This window comes from Pinus tabuliformis, chromosome 5_2 (genome assembly GCF_031772625.1).
Source record: "Pinus tabuliformis cultivar Carrire ecotype Pingquan chromosome 5_2, CPIR1, whole genome shotgun sequence".
Lineage (NCBI taxonomy): Eukaryota > Viridiplantae > Streptophyta > Pinopsida > Pinales > Pinaceae > Pinus > Pinus tabuliformis.
The window spans coordinates 279,428,143-279,444,681 of record NC_142306.1 but is presented as its reverse complement, the minus strand read 5'-3'; the positions used below and the strand labels follow the sequence as shown (position 1 = coordinate 279,444,681).

Below are 16,539 nucleotides of genomic sequence, written 5' to 3'. Positions count from 1 at the left end.
GCTTCGTCCACACTCATTACAAGGACTCTATTTTTTCCATTGTGCATTGTGCTTAATATTCCTTAGTATATGCTTAATATGAATTTCTGAGCTCCGCACAATGGATGAACTTGCACCTCCACATAGATTCCCTTCTGCACAAATAAAATGATATATAATATTGCTCAATATTTTCTCAATATGAATTTTTGGAATCCGTACAATGCATGAATCCGCACCTCTGTACTTCAAACAATGCATAAATTTTTTTAAGACATTTTGTTGATCAACCACATGTTGAGAATGAAAAGGTGCAGGAAAATTGTGAGGAGTTTCCTTTCATTGTGCGCAGTGTGGATGTGACAATAACGCCATATAACCTATTGTATCTGCTACAACGCCCACCCAAATTTTTAGCCCAATGCCAAAATTTTGGGTACCCCTCTGCTTGCCTAGGTTTTGTGAGTTGTGCCAATGACTTTGAATCAAAACAATATTTCATTAACATGGTTTCTATAAAGCACCATTGATTCCCATACTCTTGCGATGCATATGAAATTTTCTCTTGGTGTTCTGTCTTGGATATGGATCTTAGTGATGCATAAGGGTTTATGATGCATTAAGGGTCTCATGTGATTTCAAGGTTTTATCCTTTTGCGATATGCATTGTAATGAGGCAAAGGACTCTTGTCTCAATGATTGCAGGATCAGGTTTGTAAAACACTACTTCACTCGTGTACCCTCAAAACCCTAATTATCATGACAAAACTCTTAGTCGTGTTTTACTCCACAACTCGTGTGGTGCATTTGTTACAATCATTTCATGCCACCTGCATTAAAAATGCACTATCATGTTAGGCATCTTATAACATGTCAGGGTCACATGTAACCAACAATTCCATCAGATTGTTTCACCACCAAATTAATTCCATCAAATTGTTTCACCATCAAATTTTTGTGAAAGTAAGGTTTTGTTTGTATAAGTAAAATGAAGTCTTTAAAGTTTCACCCTCATAACTTTTACAAGAAAAAGCTATGAAAGCTATTCATATCAAGGGTATCTGTAAACATTTTGTATAGTAACAACAAACTCTTTTGGTAACTCATTTTACACTTTCCCACTCACTATGATTTCTAAAGCCTTAATGCTCTATTTCTTAGAAGTTCACCTCGCAACACATATCCCCACTAACACCTTATTATTATTTTGTGCATATAGGGTGAGTAATAGGGCATGTCCCAAATTACAACATGAAGATGATATGAATAATGCATGCCTCTTTTCAAGCAGCGCTACCCTAATTTAAATAATGAGTTCCCTTGATTACAAAGGTTCCCATTACGAGGAATAATGCTCAGGGTACGGTGCTTGGAAATGTAACACATGTTTATAACACATCAATTAGAAATTAATGCATACATCAAACTCCGTGTTGAAGCGTTTTGCAACAAACGATGCAAATGTTGGTATTGTGCTGGGGCTAAAGAGACCTCCCAATGTGGCATGAATTTATAATGGAATTTTAGGCATGTTGGATAGTACTGAAACAAAGGGAAGTTAGAAGTTGAAATGACATTTTCAATACTGTTGTTAGTTACACTAAACATGTTTTAAACTGAATACAATGACTTAGTTCGCAGCAAGAATCTTTACTGTTTCTCAATTGCTAAGGGGTAGCTCTGTTGTTTCAAGACACGATGGAAGTATTTAAGCACGCTTGGGAGTTTATCTGAGGTGGTTGGATTGTACCATCAGATTCGACAGAGAAAGTGTCTTTATTGCAGGTTGAAAGTGGCTCAATGATAACGTTCTCGTATTTTTAATAGCAACCAGCCCTTTGGTAAACCGTAATGTTGGTATATCATTGGTCGTGTGTTCAAACCTCAAACCGACCAAAATTTCGTATTGAAAAAAAAGACGTTCTCGTATTTTTAATAGTTAGAGGAGTCATCTCGACAAAAATTATGGCCTCACCTGTGAATTAATGAGTGAATACGTGTGTCACAACGACGGAGAATTCATCATGGATTCTATTGAAGAGAGAAATATTGTTATTGACTCAGACGATGTCCGTTCAACACATGTCATTAGATTGTATGCAAGTTACTTCTATCGGAAAGATTTAACGTGCTTGATTGGATTATATGTTGGGAAGAGTTTAAAGTTGATTACAATGTACAATGATGGATGAAGAATCACTTGCCCCATTTATAGTTGTTGTAGTCATGATTGTTTTTAATAGTTAGAGGAGTCATCTCGACAAAAATTATGGCCTCACCTGTGAATTAATGAGTGAATACGTGTGTCACAACGACGGAGAATTCATCATGGATTCTATTGAAGAGAGAAATATTGTTATTGACTCAGACGATGTCCGTTCAACACATGTCATTAGATTGTATGCAAGTTACTTCTATCGGAAAGATTTAACGTGCTTGATTGGATTATATGTTGGGAAGAGTTTAAAGTTGATTACAATGTACAATGATGGATGAAGAATCACTTGCCCCATTTATAGTTGTTGTAGTCATGATTGTGTAGACCTGGACACTAAATCCATAGTTTTTATTCCCTAAATGGATTCCACTCTCAATTCTTCCTGCGTTTTACAAAGGAAAGTGTTAGTTTTTATTCCCTAAATGGATTCCACTCTCCATTCTTCCTGCGTTCCATAAAGGAAAGTGATGAGCCATTTATATAGTGTGCCAAAGAATGAATATTAAACTGTGATAAATACACATTGAGAGGTGATCTTGGTGATAACGCACTCAGGTTATGAGGGCCTCTTACAAATCATGAATTGTTGAGTTGTCATGTTGAGAAACTTGGCCCCAATGAGAGCGAATCAAACTTACCTACAAATGAATACTCCAAGTGCATTAAGTAATGTAGTCCCGCCGAATAAGAAACAAAGAAATGAAGAGGCATTGCATAAAATACCTAGTTCAACTACAAGAGAATATGAGTGGCATGAAATCGTGCTTTTAAAGGTGATATAACAACATGCAACACAAAGAACTACCACAAAGGTAATGATTCTATATGTTATTATGTGAACAAAGGTAATGATTATATATGTTACTATTCGAAAAATTTAAAAGAAGTTAGTGAGATGAAATACAACAGTGTACCATAAATTGTCAATCCAAATGAAGAATGCATTTCACATTTCAAAGAAATGCTTGTCTAATGATTTAAGGCCATTTCAAGTTAAACAAAAAACATGCATAAAGTCTTCAATGTCGATATGATGAAAGGTGCATTAGACAAAATTGATCTAGAAGAATTAAAAGAACTTCTACTCATGAGTTGCATTTTTCACTAGCGAGTTCTTAAGTCGCAAAATCACAATGGAGAACCTCAACAATGCGACCTGAAGGTGTGACCTACCTATCTCTCGATTGTGTGACCTCTCCCAAGTTGCTAAGTCATAAAGCTGCAGTGGCGTAAATAGATGACATTTGCGACTTTCGCTACGTTGCGACTATGCGACCTCCACAAGGCACAATCCTTGGATACGACTAGTCACAGGGTCGCAAGGTCACAATTGAGGGAGCCAACATCTACTGTGACCTACTCTCTTGTGGAATCCTGTGACCTTTTATCACTATGTGACCTAAAATTTGCTGCGACCATGGGAATCACCTTCACCTTGCTGCCCTACGACCCATGGTCCTCGGGAGACTTGCAATTCACTCTCAATTTGCAACTTCCTTTACCTTGCGTTCGAATTTTTGGCTAAGGATATGTTTAAAAGGACAAAGGGTAAAGATACTCATACATTGTGAAGGCTGAGTTGATATGTACACTCAGCTTCAACATGATGGTGCCTACCCCTTAGTACGATGAAGTGTATGTTGAGGAAGATGTGGAAACAAAAGTAAAAGGAGAGATCACTACTTGTAAGAAGGGGAAACTATGACTTTGTGTATGTATTTTAATCGACTGGAACTACCTGAAAGAAATTTTTACTTTGCATCTGGGAACTAGCCAAGAAATGGGCACTTTGAGGAGAAACTTAAGATGATACTCACATCAAAAGCGTGACCTACATGAATGTAAATGCAGATAATAGTGATAGGGGAATGAGAATCTTCAAAGGTTGCAATAAAAAATAATGTTGGAATTATGAAATGAAGTGTGACTTGTATCCTCAATAAATCTTTCACACTATTATTGAATCTGATATAGTTACTGTTCATAACATGAACGGGACTTGCAGGTTGAAAACATGAAAGATACTCCAAGGAAATTTGAGAGAGAACAAAAGTTGAACCAGAGGATGATTATAACAATTTAACAAAGAATGATAAAAGGGGAAAACACACATGTAATCTCAACCTCAAAATCCAATTCAAAGATTGTAGTTGGCTACTCTCAATATTGGCAGTACACTAAAATGAGAAGTTTTGGGCATTCTCATTATCTTTTCTCCGTGAAATTTGTTGGAAACATAAATAGCCCTATGCAAAGAAACATGGAATATTTTGTTGGTATTTTTCATTTTAGCATGAAAGTTGAAGAGCAACAATCTTCAAGCATTGATTCATGCACATTAATCTACATGGATTACCACCTGCATTTCTGGATGGATCTTTCTTAGAGCTAGGGATTTTGGCAAACTTAGAGTTGGCTAAACTCTTTTGATTTGGAAACCTTTAATATGTCAGCTAAAGTGCCATAACGAACTCAGATTCTAACATATGGATACAATGCACTCCATGAAGCTTATAATGTGGAATAACACCCTTATTCCAACACACTAGGGATAATTTGGGATATCTATATTGAATGAAAGAACAATGATGCAACATATCAATATTCAAAAGGGGAGAGTCGCAAAAAAATGCAACTGATGGACATTTCAAAATAAAAGGTGCAACCTATAGTCAAGTCGTAGTTTGAATTGTGTATGGGGAAATCACATTATGGGAAAGTGACTAGTCACATAGTCACAAAACCACACATAAGGAAGTTAATGATTTATGTGATATCACCCACTATGCGACCTTCCGACCTGTCCAATCACATGCGAGTTCAATGCAAAAGGAAAACTCATATCCGTATATGCAAAATGCGATTTGGTTGAGGTCGTGCCTCCCAACTGCAACTTGAATGGTAATGGAAGTAATGACAACTCAACATGTGCTAGAAATAATGTTATCGTGGAAAGTGAAGTGCTGTAATGAAGGCACATGGTGAATATTGCATCAAGGGTTGCGTTAAAATAAGAAATGTGTTGATTGATGTCTTTAAGGCTACGCACAAGGGAAACATTATAAAGTGTTATATGGACAAACTAAAAGTTGCATGGATATTAAGGATGCGACTACGTGCTGAGAGGATAATAAAGCGATCAACAATTAAAAAGGAAATATCCTTGTTAAAAGGATGAAATAAAATGATGATGAAAAACCCATCACCCACACTCAGGAGAAAAAAAACTCTTTCTTCCCCTCAAATTGATCATTTATTAATTCATTTTTTTTTGTAGTAATTATTTCTTATCTTATCACCATATGTCCATCTTGAGTTTTAATTGATGACTCCGTGCTTGTAGGATTATGGGGTGTGAATGCGTGATTTAAAAAAATTCGCTACCAATTGGAGCGTGATTCAAGCTTATGAGGATTATGGAGCATGTTTTCCAAAGGGAGACTCATTGCGATTTGTTCCAAAGGGTTGCAACCATAACACATCGAAGCAAAGCCACGCATTCATTGGTGCAATGTTTAATATAAGGGTTACAATCAAGTAGAAAATATCAACATTGGAGACCCCTACATGTCAATGAAGCCCCGGTGATACATATTATGTTTTGATTTGGTGAGAACCATTGAAGGTGAAGGTGATGTGAAAGCTTTTGATCACTTGAAGTTGCCTCAACCACAAAAGGTAGAGGCAAGGAAACAAAATGTTGATTTGCATGGAGAAAGCTAGGGTTCTTACAAGAAGCTGTGTAATTAGGGTTTCAAAAAATAAGAAAATTGGCTCCACATAGCTGCCTAAGGCACTGTGTCAACCTTGGTGGTAGGTATAGTAGCAATACATGGTCATTCAATTCAACAAGTGAACCACACAACTTTGTCTCATGGCCTAGTAACCACATTGTCAACAAGAATTCGAGGGTTTCCAAGAACCCTCTACATCCTCCTCTTCTCTTTCATCATAATATAAATATTTCTCATCATAATGCTGACAACTATGTTGAGACTTATTGGAGCATGTAACAATGATTAGGCATGGGAGACAAGTGAGGAAGTTCAAGAGTCATGAGGGTAGCTAAAGGGTCACAGGAGAAGGTGAACACTCACCTAACCTATATAAGTATACCCTCATGCCTCATTTCAAGGGACTTTAGCACTTGAGCTTAGACTAGGAGTACATATTTGATTTGTGCTTGAAGAGCTAGAGGAACTCAACTCTTAGTAGCTAGTAGGGTGATCTAGGGTGAGACTAGGATTTTGCATTAGAAAATGGCATGAGTAGCCCATGTTCCACTATTGGGATTTGATGAATTAAAAGATATGTGCTTGTATTTGTAGCAACAATAATAAGAAGTCCCCCATTTCTGGCACTGACTCCCATGCTTACTCACAGTGGTTATATCAATTGTCTGGTGTTTTCCCTGTATTTGTATGTGTGCTTTCATACATGCAATATGTTATGGACTAGTTTGTAGTTGTTGCATGTATTCTTTATTTTGAATATGTGCTTACTTATTCCACACCATGCTGGTTTTATTTTGAATATGTGCTTACTTATTCCACACCATGCTGCTAACTTATTGTGAACTACTTTGCAATTGACCTCTGGAATGTTCTTGTTCTTGTATGTTTGAGGTGGTTTTGGATTACTAATCCTTGTCATGTCGTACTTCTTCTTATGGTTGTTGTGACTTCCTTGTATCTATTTTTGCATTTTGTCAATCTTGGGTTGACCTTGTTCCCATTGTCCAGGCACTTCTTTCTTGCCTTCACTCTAACATCTTTTCATTTGACATCCAAGAACAAAACATTCATGGTGGCAGATGGTTCCATATACCAAATGGGGATCTTATCCCAAATAGTGTGAGGTCTAATTGGGATTTCACACTGGGGAGACCCCCTAGCTATTGGTGGCATCCAACATTGTCAACGTACCCGAAATGATTGGCTAAAAAAAGAATTCTTGAATAATGACAAAACACATATTAGTGCATTAAATAGTTATTATTTTCATGCAATATTAAATTAGGTGTCTTTTTAATATGCGTGAACAAGTAATGCTGTGCGGGAGAATGAGTGTGTGGAGAAAGGAACAAATACTTTTTTCGACATTGTTTCGATCCTCCTTCCACACATGTCTCTCCCACACAAAAATATATATTATTAATTAATTAATAATGTGGGACGATGTTACACAGGGAACTTTATTCCATATACATGAAATTGTTAAAACTTTAAGCAAGAATTTAGTATCCAATATTAAATGAAGTGTATTTTTTTGTGTGTGAGAAACAAGTGTTATACGAGAGAATGGATGTGCGGATCAAGGAACAAAAACTTAAATTCGTAATGTGATAGAAACTTTCATTCACAATGTTGTCATAATCCGTATAAATTTCCCATGGATAAATTTCTTTCGCACACCCGTTTTATTAGATGCTGTCAAATACTATATGCATTTGTGATACTGCGTTTGTGAATTAAATGCATGTGAGAAAGAAGTGTTGTGCGAGAGAATGGGTGCACAAAGAAAGGAACAAATATTTTTTTCATGCAATGCTCTGTATTTTCATATGCATTCAATATTATTGAATTTCATAGAATGTGGATGTTGTTACATGTTAAGATTGGAAAATTGGAACCATTAGGCTTTCTTAACAAATCTGTAAACATTTTATATGATGCATTTGACATTGAAATTCCAAGTGTTATCATGATTATGTGTAAACTGTAATGGGAAATTCAAAGCAATGTTGATTTCATTAATGAAATTCCAAGATGGTAAGCTTTATTTTAAATAAAATTGAATCATCATAAAATATTGCGGTCTCTGATCAAAACAAGGATGCATACGCATGTGAAACACATACAAAAAGCAATGATGATAATGATCACTATGATGAAGAACCAGTTACAAAAACACAATAACATGGATTTAAAAATTCGTATAGTATTTATGATCTTTGTTAATTTGTGATTTGTGTCAAATAACAAGTACGCACAATAACAAACACAATCTTTCTTCCGTAAAGTTCTGCACTTTCGCATGCATTCTCCCTCTGCACAGTTCTCGCACACCTTCCTTTCGCACAATACTAACTTTTAAATGATCGAAGCCACTTAATATTAATCACTCCGAATAATGTATCAACAACAATTACCATTTAAAGTGCGAAGAAGCAGAGGAAGTTGTGAGGAGTATGGATTTGAAAGAAAAGATACCATTGTGCTTCTTCCGTAATTGCGCAAAACCACACCTGTTCCTTGCTCCGCACACCCACTCTTCCACATATTCATAATGGGATTACCCTATTACCACAATTTGACATATCACTAGTGTAATAGTTTGTTCGCTTTCAATGTGCAGACGTGGAAAAAAGAAAGTGCAATGTGTGAATCCATCTCCATGCTCCACACAATGAAAGCCAGAGAGTCTTCCATGCCAAGAAGAAACAAGTTGGACGAATCAACGCTTGACTTCTGATGCCCGTTGGATCAAGATTCTATAAAATATATTTCACAAGCAATACAAAATATATTTCTTTGAAGTGCGAATATGCAGAACAAGCTTTGATTGTGTTTCTTCCACACATACGCATCTCCTCACTTCGCATAACAAAATTTTCTTTCGTATGTCACAATGAAATTGATGTATTATTTTTGCGGGGACTTAAATTTGTGAACACACGTTTTAACAATTTCAATAATAAAAAGTAGAAACAAAGCTCAAAAAACCAATAAGAATTGCAATTGGAGCTTTTAGCATTAACAAACACTTTGTATTGTTCTATAGTTTGTCTAATGCTAAATACATATCATTATTCTTAGTATCCACAGATTTGAAGGTCATTCAATCCTAGACTTATTTGGATCTCTGCAAAGATTACTCACGAGTTAATACCGTAATTTCTTTACATCGATCCAGAGTTGTTTTTGCAAACCGTACCCCACATTGTGTGTAATGAAATTCACATGAAGCAGTTGGATAAAATAGAATCGAGGTAATTTAGTATGTAGAACATGAAGAGCTTTTATTGTGTGTGGTTTTCTTTTCACTTTCGCACTCTGCACAATGTAAAAGCTTATGCACAATTATTTATATACATGGATGCATTTACCTGCTCAATCAAAATTATTATTCGCGATTTGCAGAAGAAAAAACAAATCGTTCAAGCATCTTTCATTCTATTTCCGTGTGCAAATATTCCATACAAACAAATATCAATTATCTTCAACGATTCTCTTCTAAAAAATCGTGCTAGTCGTCGTTAGTGATATTCATAAGTGACCTGTCACCAAATTTTCATTTTGAAAACATAAGATCAATATTATTTATTAATGAGATGGATTTTTTAATGAGAATATTCAAAAAGCATATAAGAATTATCATAACAAAATCTAGCCCCAGTTCCATTGAACACAATAGCAATCGTAACACTAAGTTATATGTGATAACTTGGTTGTGTCTTGAATCATGATCGACTTATGAAATGAGATGCAGAGGGAGAAAGATTCTTCCATACTCTACACATCGTATCTACCTTATCAAGATTCTTCCTCCACATTCTGTTTAGCTCCCCACCCCTTGATTGCTTCCTCAACACTTTCGTACTCTTCATAGTTATGAAGATTAAATATGAGATTCTTTCACACTTCGCACAAAGAAATATTTGATGCACACAATGAAAGGTTTTTTTTTTTTTTTTTTTTCTTCGCATTTCCAAACACCACACAATGATCATTACACAATGTGTCATCACAAATGCCATTAAGCACTTGAACAACGTCCTGATTATGCCTCGATTAAACCTCAATTAATTTTAAAATAAATGAGAGTGCCCACTGCAGAAGATTGATTAAGTGTATGTTACATTTCACATATGTCAAATAGCATGAGAATTAAAACTTTGGAGACATGCACAAAAAAACAAAGAAATAGCATGCTTAGATTGGATTTCGATGGATATAAGTGCTCTAGAAAAGTCTATGAAGAGAAAAATGTGTCAAGATATGCAATTGTGAGTATGTACAGACATGTGACAAGCTAAAGTTTGTGCAAATATAAACAATGTACACACATAAAGAATCCGTCGAATTAAAGGAATAACTATCATTTGGTTTCTTGCACAATTGTAAAAGCACATAGTAGTATAGTCTTACTCGTAAATTATTCGTGCAACACAAACATATATCGAAAACTAGTAAATTCAAATATAAAAAGAACACTAGATATCATATAAAAGATCAAAGTATATCCTCGTAAACTTATGCAAAAACATTATCTTAGAATTCTACACAAAACTAGTAAACAAAATCAAAACTAGAACAAAGTAATCTGTATTTGTGCTTGACATGCCTTCAACAATAACCAACAAATTTATAGTAACGAAAAAAATATTAAGATTCAAATGCCAATCACTATAGCTATGGTTAAAATAAACATTATAGATAGAACAAATATCTGAGAACCAAACTCTTGCTAAAAGTTCATTTTCAGTGTCATCAATTACAAGCCATTACATACAATTTAAAAGCTCAAATGCATACACCCATAAACTTATGTTTAATAAATATTCTTGTAGAACACTACAAAATCGAGAGCTATACAAGTTCATATGCAAAACATTATCAAAGAATTCTTGACAAAAATCGTAAACTGTCTTAGTATTATAATAGAGTATTTAGAAATTCATTTTGATTATCATCAATTACAAAACATTAGCTAATATATAAAAGCTCAAAGAAAATACTGGAGAACTTATGTTCAATTAGTGTTTTGCACAATGTCACAAAATTTAGACATATGCAACATCTCATGCAAAACATGACCTTAGAATTCTTTACATAATTGGTAAATAGAACGAGAATTAGAACACTTAGTAATCATAATTGAAATAAGGATTGATTATAGAGTCATGGTCTTGACAATAAGATTTGTTCCATAAATCACTTATCAAAATATCGATAATTAGATCACAAAATTAAATTCATTCATCCCAATGAGGACTGGGATTAGGCTCCCTTGAACGGTAATATAAAAAAGGCACCTGCAATGAAAAACAAGAAACTACATTCAGGATAGATTAGTTCATGATAACTTACCCAAGAAACTTGAATAGCTAAACACCATAAACAAAAAAATGAATGTTCGAAGCTTTTAAAACACTTACAATATACAACAACATAGTTCGTCATTGTTTGACTGCTAGCTACTTTCACAATCACAATTTCTCCAAGGAATTCTTTTACTTTAGCTTCAATGAAATCTTTCATCGTAGCGATAGTAATATCCTATTTCACATGTTCATTGAATATATCCTCCTCAATCTCCCTAGATTCTTCTTGCAATTCCGAAGCCAAGGTAGACTACTTCTAGTTAACACTAACAAAAGTAATTGGCCATTTACTAATTTCCTCTGTAGTAAAATCAGTTATGTTATTGAATTATGTTTCCTTTGATTATTTTAGCATCTCTAATTCAACCATCAATATTTCCTTTGAAATTAATCTAGACTCATATGTAATGCACAGACCATTTAAATCCAAAACAATTGCTACCACCTTGACATACACATCAACTCTTCCACTTTCTATGCTTCCACATTCAAAAGTAATGTCCTCTAACGTTCTGATTCTCTCAAACCATGCAACTTTGATTTTCTTTATTCGATCTACATTAGGAAGTCCTTATTTCTCTTTCTTTAGATGTGACAGTAAATCAAGATTTTGACTAAAATTTAATAAGTCATTGTCTACAAATTCCCTGTCTCCCTCGAGCTCATTTTTGACCCACTCGATATATGAATTAATCCTTTGCCATAAATGTTGCAGATCGAAAGTTGCTTACCATGCATATTCAATAATTAACAATGTTTCAGATATATTATTGATAATATACGATTTCACTGCATTAAGGAAGTTGACCGATTTCTCAAATCTATGGGATGTTTTGAGTATCGAAATTGCCAATGGTGGTGCATGTATTGCTAATGGAGTCATCAACAAAGGATCTAGGTCTATAGCATATTCTAGCTCTTTTATTCTTGCTTTCAGTTTCATATTTTTTGATTCTCGCTGGCTAATAGACTCTGCAAGCACGTCACTAGTAGCTTGATGCAATTTCATAAGCCCTATCGTTCCAGCCCCAAAAAAATCAACATCCATTTCTACTTGATCAATAACCTTTTTGTTGCGAGTTTGTACTCTTTCAATCCTTAATATTTTATTGCCCCTGTCATAATTTTCATTTTGAAATATGATAGAGTAATCATCGAAAGTAGTGAACTCTCCAGCAATTTGCTCCATCATTTTTTGGTTTTCTTGCAAATAAGTACTAACCCAATCAGGTAGTATAACACTATCAACTTCCATGTCCAAAATCTCTTCAATGTCACTTTTTTTACGTAGACTCTTGGATCTGGCTGATTCAATCATGTGTGCTCTATCTAGAGTGACTCTATGAGGAGGCTCTTCATCATCCCCTCCATTTGATGGCCCACCATGAACCATTCTTTCACTTGCAATAGTTTTTCTCCATTTTTGACAGGTAGATGAACTCATACTGGTACCATGTGTGCAAGATTGAGATTTACTTGTAGGTTTTGTGCCTCTTTTTTTGTATCTTCCTCCCATGCCCACACTTTCTTCAACGATTTCTTCAACATCTATTAACAATTCTTGATTTTTTGTTGGTGCATTGTGACTTTCCTCTCTCCGCTCTTTAGTAGTTGGAAACAAGCTCTCATATCTAATGGACTCTAGGTGTCCTTTAGAAAAACCTTTTGGATCAAAGGCTTTAATGATTTCAACTTTACTTAAGTTAAAAGGATCTAAAGACTTTGCAAGATTAGTAGCGTGATCCGTATTCTTCATAGTGACTTCTCCAGCAGTTAATGGAAAATAAATAAATTATTTTTTCTTTTTCTGTTCAAATATAACTAGCCAATGATGGTATTTCCTGTAGACATCAAGAACAAAATATCTATCTAGAACAAGTTTTGGCAACAACAATTGCTTGTCTTCAAAACCGTAAGTTCAATTTTTTGTATTATTTTCTCTTTTTTCATGCTCCCTTTTTCCATATAGAAAAACTTGAGCCTTTGTAGATATTTGAGGAGGCTCTTTTCCAGCTATCATGTAATATATATTTTTTTACAAAGACAAATTGAACTAAACAAAAATTTAAAGAAGTTGCATGCTTCCACAATATACGATACCAAAATTGCATTAGTTCCTCACTAAAATTGAATTTAGGATTACAAGGTAAGTCGTCAAACACATGGCTTGACACGAGGGCTTCTATCAGATATGCCATCATAAAGAATCTATTGATCTTGGAAAAATTAACTAATTGAAAAGCTAAACATTGGAAATGACACCAACCCAGTCGAATAGACAATTTTTTTTGCATGAGTGATAAAGCAAATAAAAAATGCATTTTTGAACATTTGTTGTAGTTTCTTGACCCATCACAAGAGCATAGAGCCAAAAAAAATCCCTAAACAACTGTCTAAACAAAGAAATATCTAGCAGAGAAAGATCAGAAGGAACCTGAGAAGTTGGGGAAATGAATTCTCGAATAATGTCAACTCCACTTGCTTCTGACTTCAGGAAACTATTTGCATGAAATATTTTTAAACACTTATTCAGTTATGGTAACTTGAGTAACCATCTGAATGCCTTAGGATTCAGAGGAATCTTCTTCACTCCTAGCATATTCTTTCTTGTTCTTGAATCAAAATTGTTTGCGCACTGGTAAACAATTTATCTGAAATCATAGGCTTCTGGAATATACCCAGATTTCACTAATCCACTACTCCAAATCTTGTTGCTTTTTTTCTCTTTTGTTGGCAGATTCACATATCGCTCATATGCCCTCGACCAGGGAATATAATAGCACTTGTGTCAAAACGAAGCTGTCATGGCTATCAACTACCTTTCTTTATGATTTAGTTCTTTCATTATACTAAGTATAGTTCTCTATTGAAGGAGGGGAAACTTTGGGCATTCTCCTTAATTGAAGGAGGAGAAACTTTCGGCATTCTCCCTAATTGGTAAAAAAAAATGGAGTGGACTCTCTCTGTTGCTAACGTTGGAAACCTATAGTTGGTGCATGTGTTCTTTATGTGGAACTAATTTCAATTCTTAACTTTATCTTCTTTAGAGTTGAAAAACTATTACATATTATGCGGGGCTCTGGTATCCCACATATTTGTTCTATTTATCCCAAATTTTGGCCATAAGTAAACCTATCTCATCTCATAGAACAAGAAAGGAGGTTGTGCCAAAGTGACCTCTTTGTATTGATAACATGAGAAGAGTATTTCTGTGTGTCTCTCTATTTTCTTCAGCTTAATTTAATTTCTACTAAGACAATGAATCTCAGGGAATTGAAGTGTGCAAAAATAGCATTCATTAACGTGGGGCTATGACATTTCTGTTTTTAACTGTGAAGGAATTCATCGTGGTCATTTGTTGTCCTTAACATAAATATTTAAGGTAGTGAGTGTCCACATTGTTTGACATGCATACCCATACTGTATTTGGTATTTCTTCTTTGAAATAGAATGGAGATGTTAAATACACTGTTCTTTAATGTAACATTTATACCTTTTATTTATTATATATAATTTTGATATATTCTTATTGGTATCTCCATGCATCTTACAAAGTGGTGAAAATGTGCCATACAGGGATGATTTTACTGATGTGTGTTTTCTTAATACTGATAATTGATGGCAGATGTTCACACAACCACCGGAGATGCCAAATAAGGGCTCCGTGTTGTAATGAAATCTTTGACTGTAGGCATTGTCATAATGAGGCCAAAGTATGCTTCTTTTTCTTTACTTCATTCGTAGCTATTTCAAGTTCAACGGTTGTGTTTGGTTTATATACTTGTTAAAATAGAACTAGAAAATTACTTCTCTTCTAATTTCATTTGTGAGGGTATAATATGGACTGATCTCATATTTGAACAGAATTCAATGGATGTCCATCCACTTAACAGACATGATGTACCACGCCATGAAGTTCGAAAGGTAAAGTTCTATCTTGTTTTCTAATTAGATGTTATTCATTATGATGTTTATCTTAATGCTCTGAATAATATGTATTCTTTGCAGTTAGATGTTATTCATTATGATGTTTATCTTAATGCTCTGAACAATATGTATTCTTTTTTAGGTTGTAACATCATAATATTTTCTAAAGGTAGATTTGAAAGATGTAAAGATTTAACTTTTATTCTTCTCAAAAGATAAATGGTCAATTATCTAGAAAATTTTATATTCCCTTCACTCTCCGGATGCAGCCCCTGACACACTGCAGATTTGTTCCGCTGCAGGTTTTTCTCCAGGGCACCGGAGTCCGCCATTGCTGCAGAACTACAATCAAACTCTCTCTAGGCTTCATCACTCGAGGGCTTTCTGAGTAAGCGAGATCTTCCATGATGACTTTAGAACTGGAAGACAGGGTCCGCTGGTTATTCGGAGCTGGGGTTCCATCCCTAGGCACTTGCCGGGGTCTGATTTCTTTTGTTTATTTTTCTTTTAGAAAGAGAATTTGGTTCTGTAACAGTTTCATGGTATGAGACCGAGAGTCAAATTAGTCCAGCTCGGCATATATTTTTGAGTTTGCTCCAAGGGTTTAGTTTCTGGCTTCTGAATCGCAAGCGAAGGTCGTGTCGGTATCATTCTAATCTGTAGATGTAATTTCCTTTTTCCTTAAGCTTTAGACTGGACGGTTCTGCGGATTAATTCCAGAGATGGAACTTGTTTTCTCGAATTTATCCGACGAGATATTTTGAAATGTTTGTGTACCAATCCTGATGATGAATCATTTCTCATGTTTGTGTACCAATCCTGATGATGTATCTGAATTTATCCAGCGAGATCTTTTTGAAATGTTTGTGTACTAATCCTGATGTATCATTTCTCTTATTGCCAGTTAAGGGTTTTGTTTTCCCCATGAGAAGAGTTTATCATAAAACTGTGATGTTGAAATTATCGCTTGCATGTAGTTATTGTTCACTGAATAACTTAGACAGAGCTTCTCCCATTTAGTTGTAAGTCGAGTTTCTTACATGTCTCTACTGGTTTGCTAATTCATGTTACATATATTTTATTGCGCAGAGTATTACGTTTGTGGGTATCACGTCTAATACAGGGTTTTCTGGGTTTCTCATTGCTATTACGGAGTTTCACTCTAAATTAATTTATGTATGTTAATTCAATCTTACTGCAGTGTGTTAGAAACCCTTCCACATTAGAAACCCTACACTCCAGGAGGGAGTATGTTATTTGTATAGTAAATATACCTTTTTATTTCACTATCAATTTAATTAGAACTAGT

General features: G+C 34.8%; 1 protein-coding gene across 1 annotated transcript in view; it reads left to right on the top strand.

Annotated features, from left to right (window-relative positions):
* LOC149158605 (E3 ubiquitin-protein ligase RZFP34-like) overlaps positions 1–15,775 on the top strand; it is a 63,450-nt gene extending 47,675 nt beyond the window's left edge. The window contains exon 7 of the transcript XR_016261711.1: positions 15,533–15,775. The gene's annotated coding sequence lies outside the window, so the exon portion shown is untranslated. The remainder of the gene's footprint in view (positions 1–15,532) is intronic.
* The last annotated feature ends 764 nt before the right edge of the window (positions 15,776–16,539 follow it).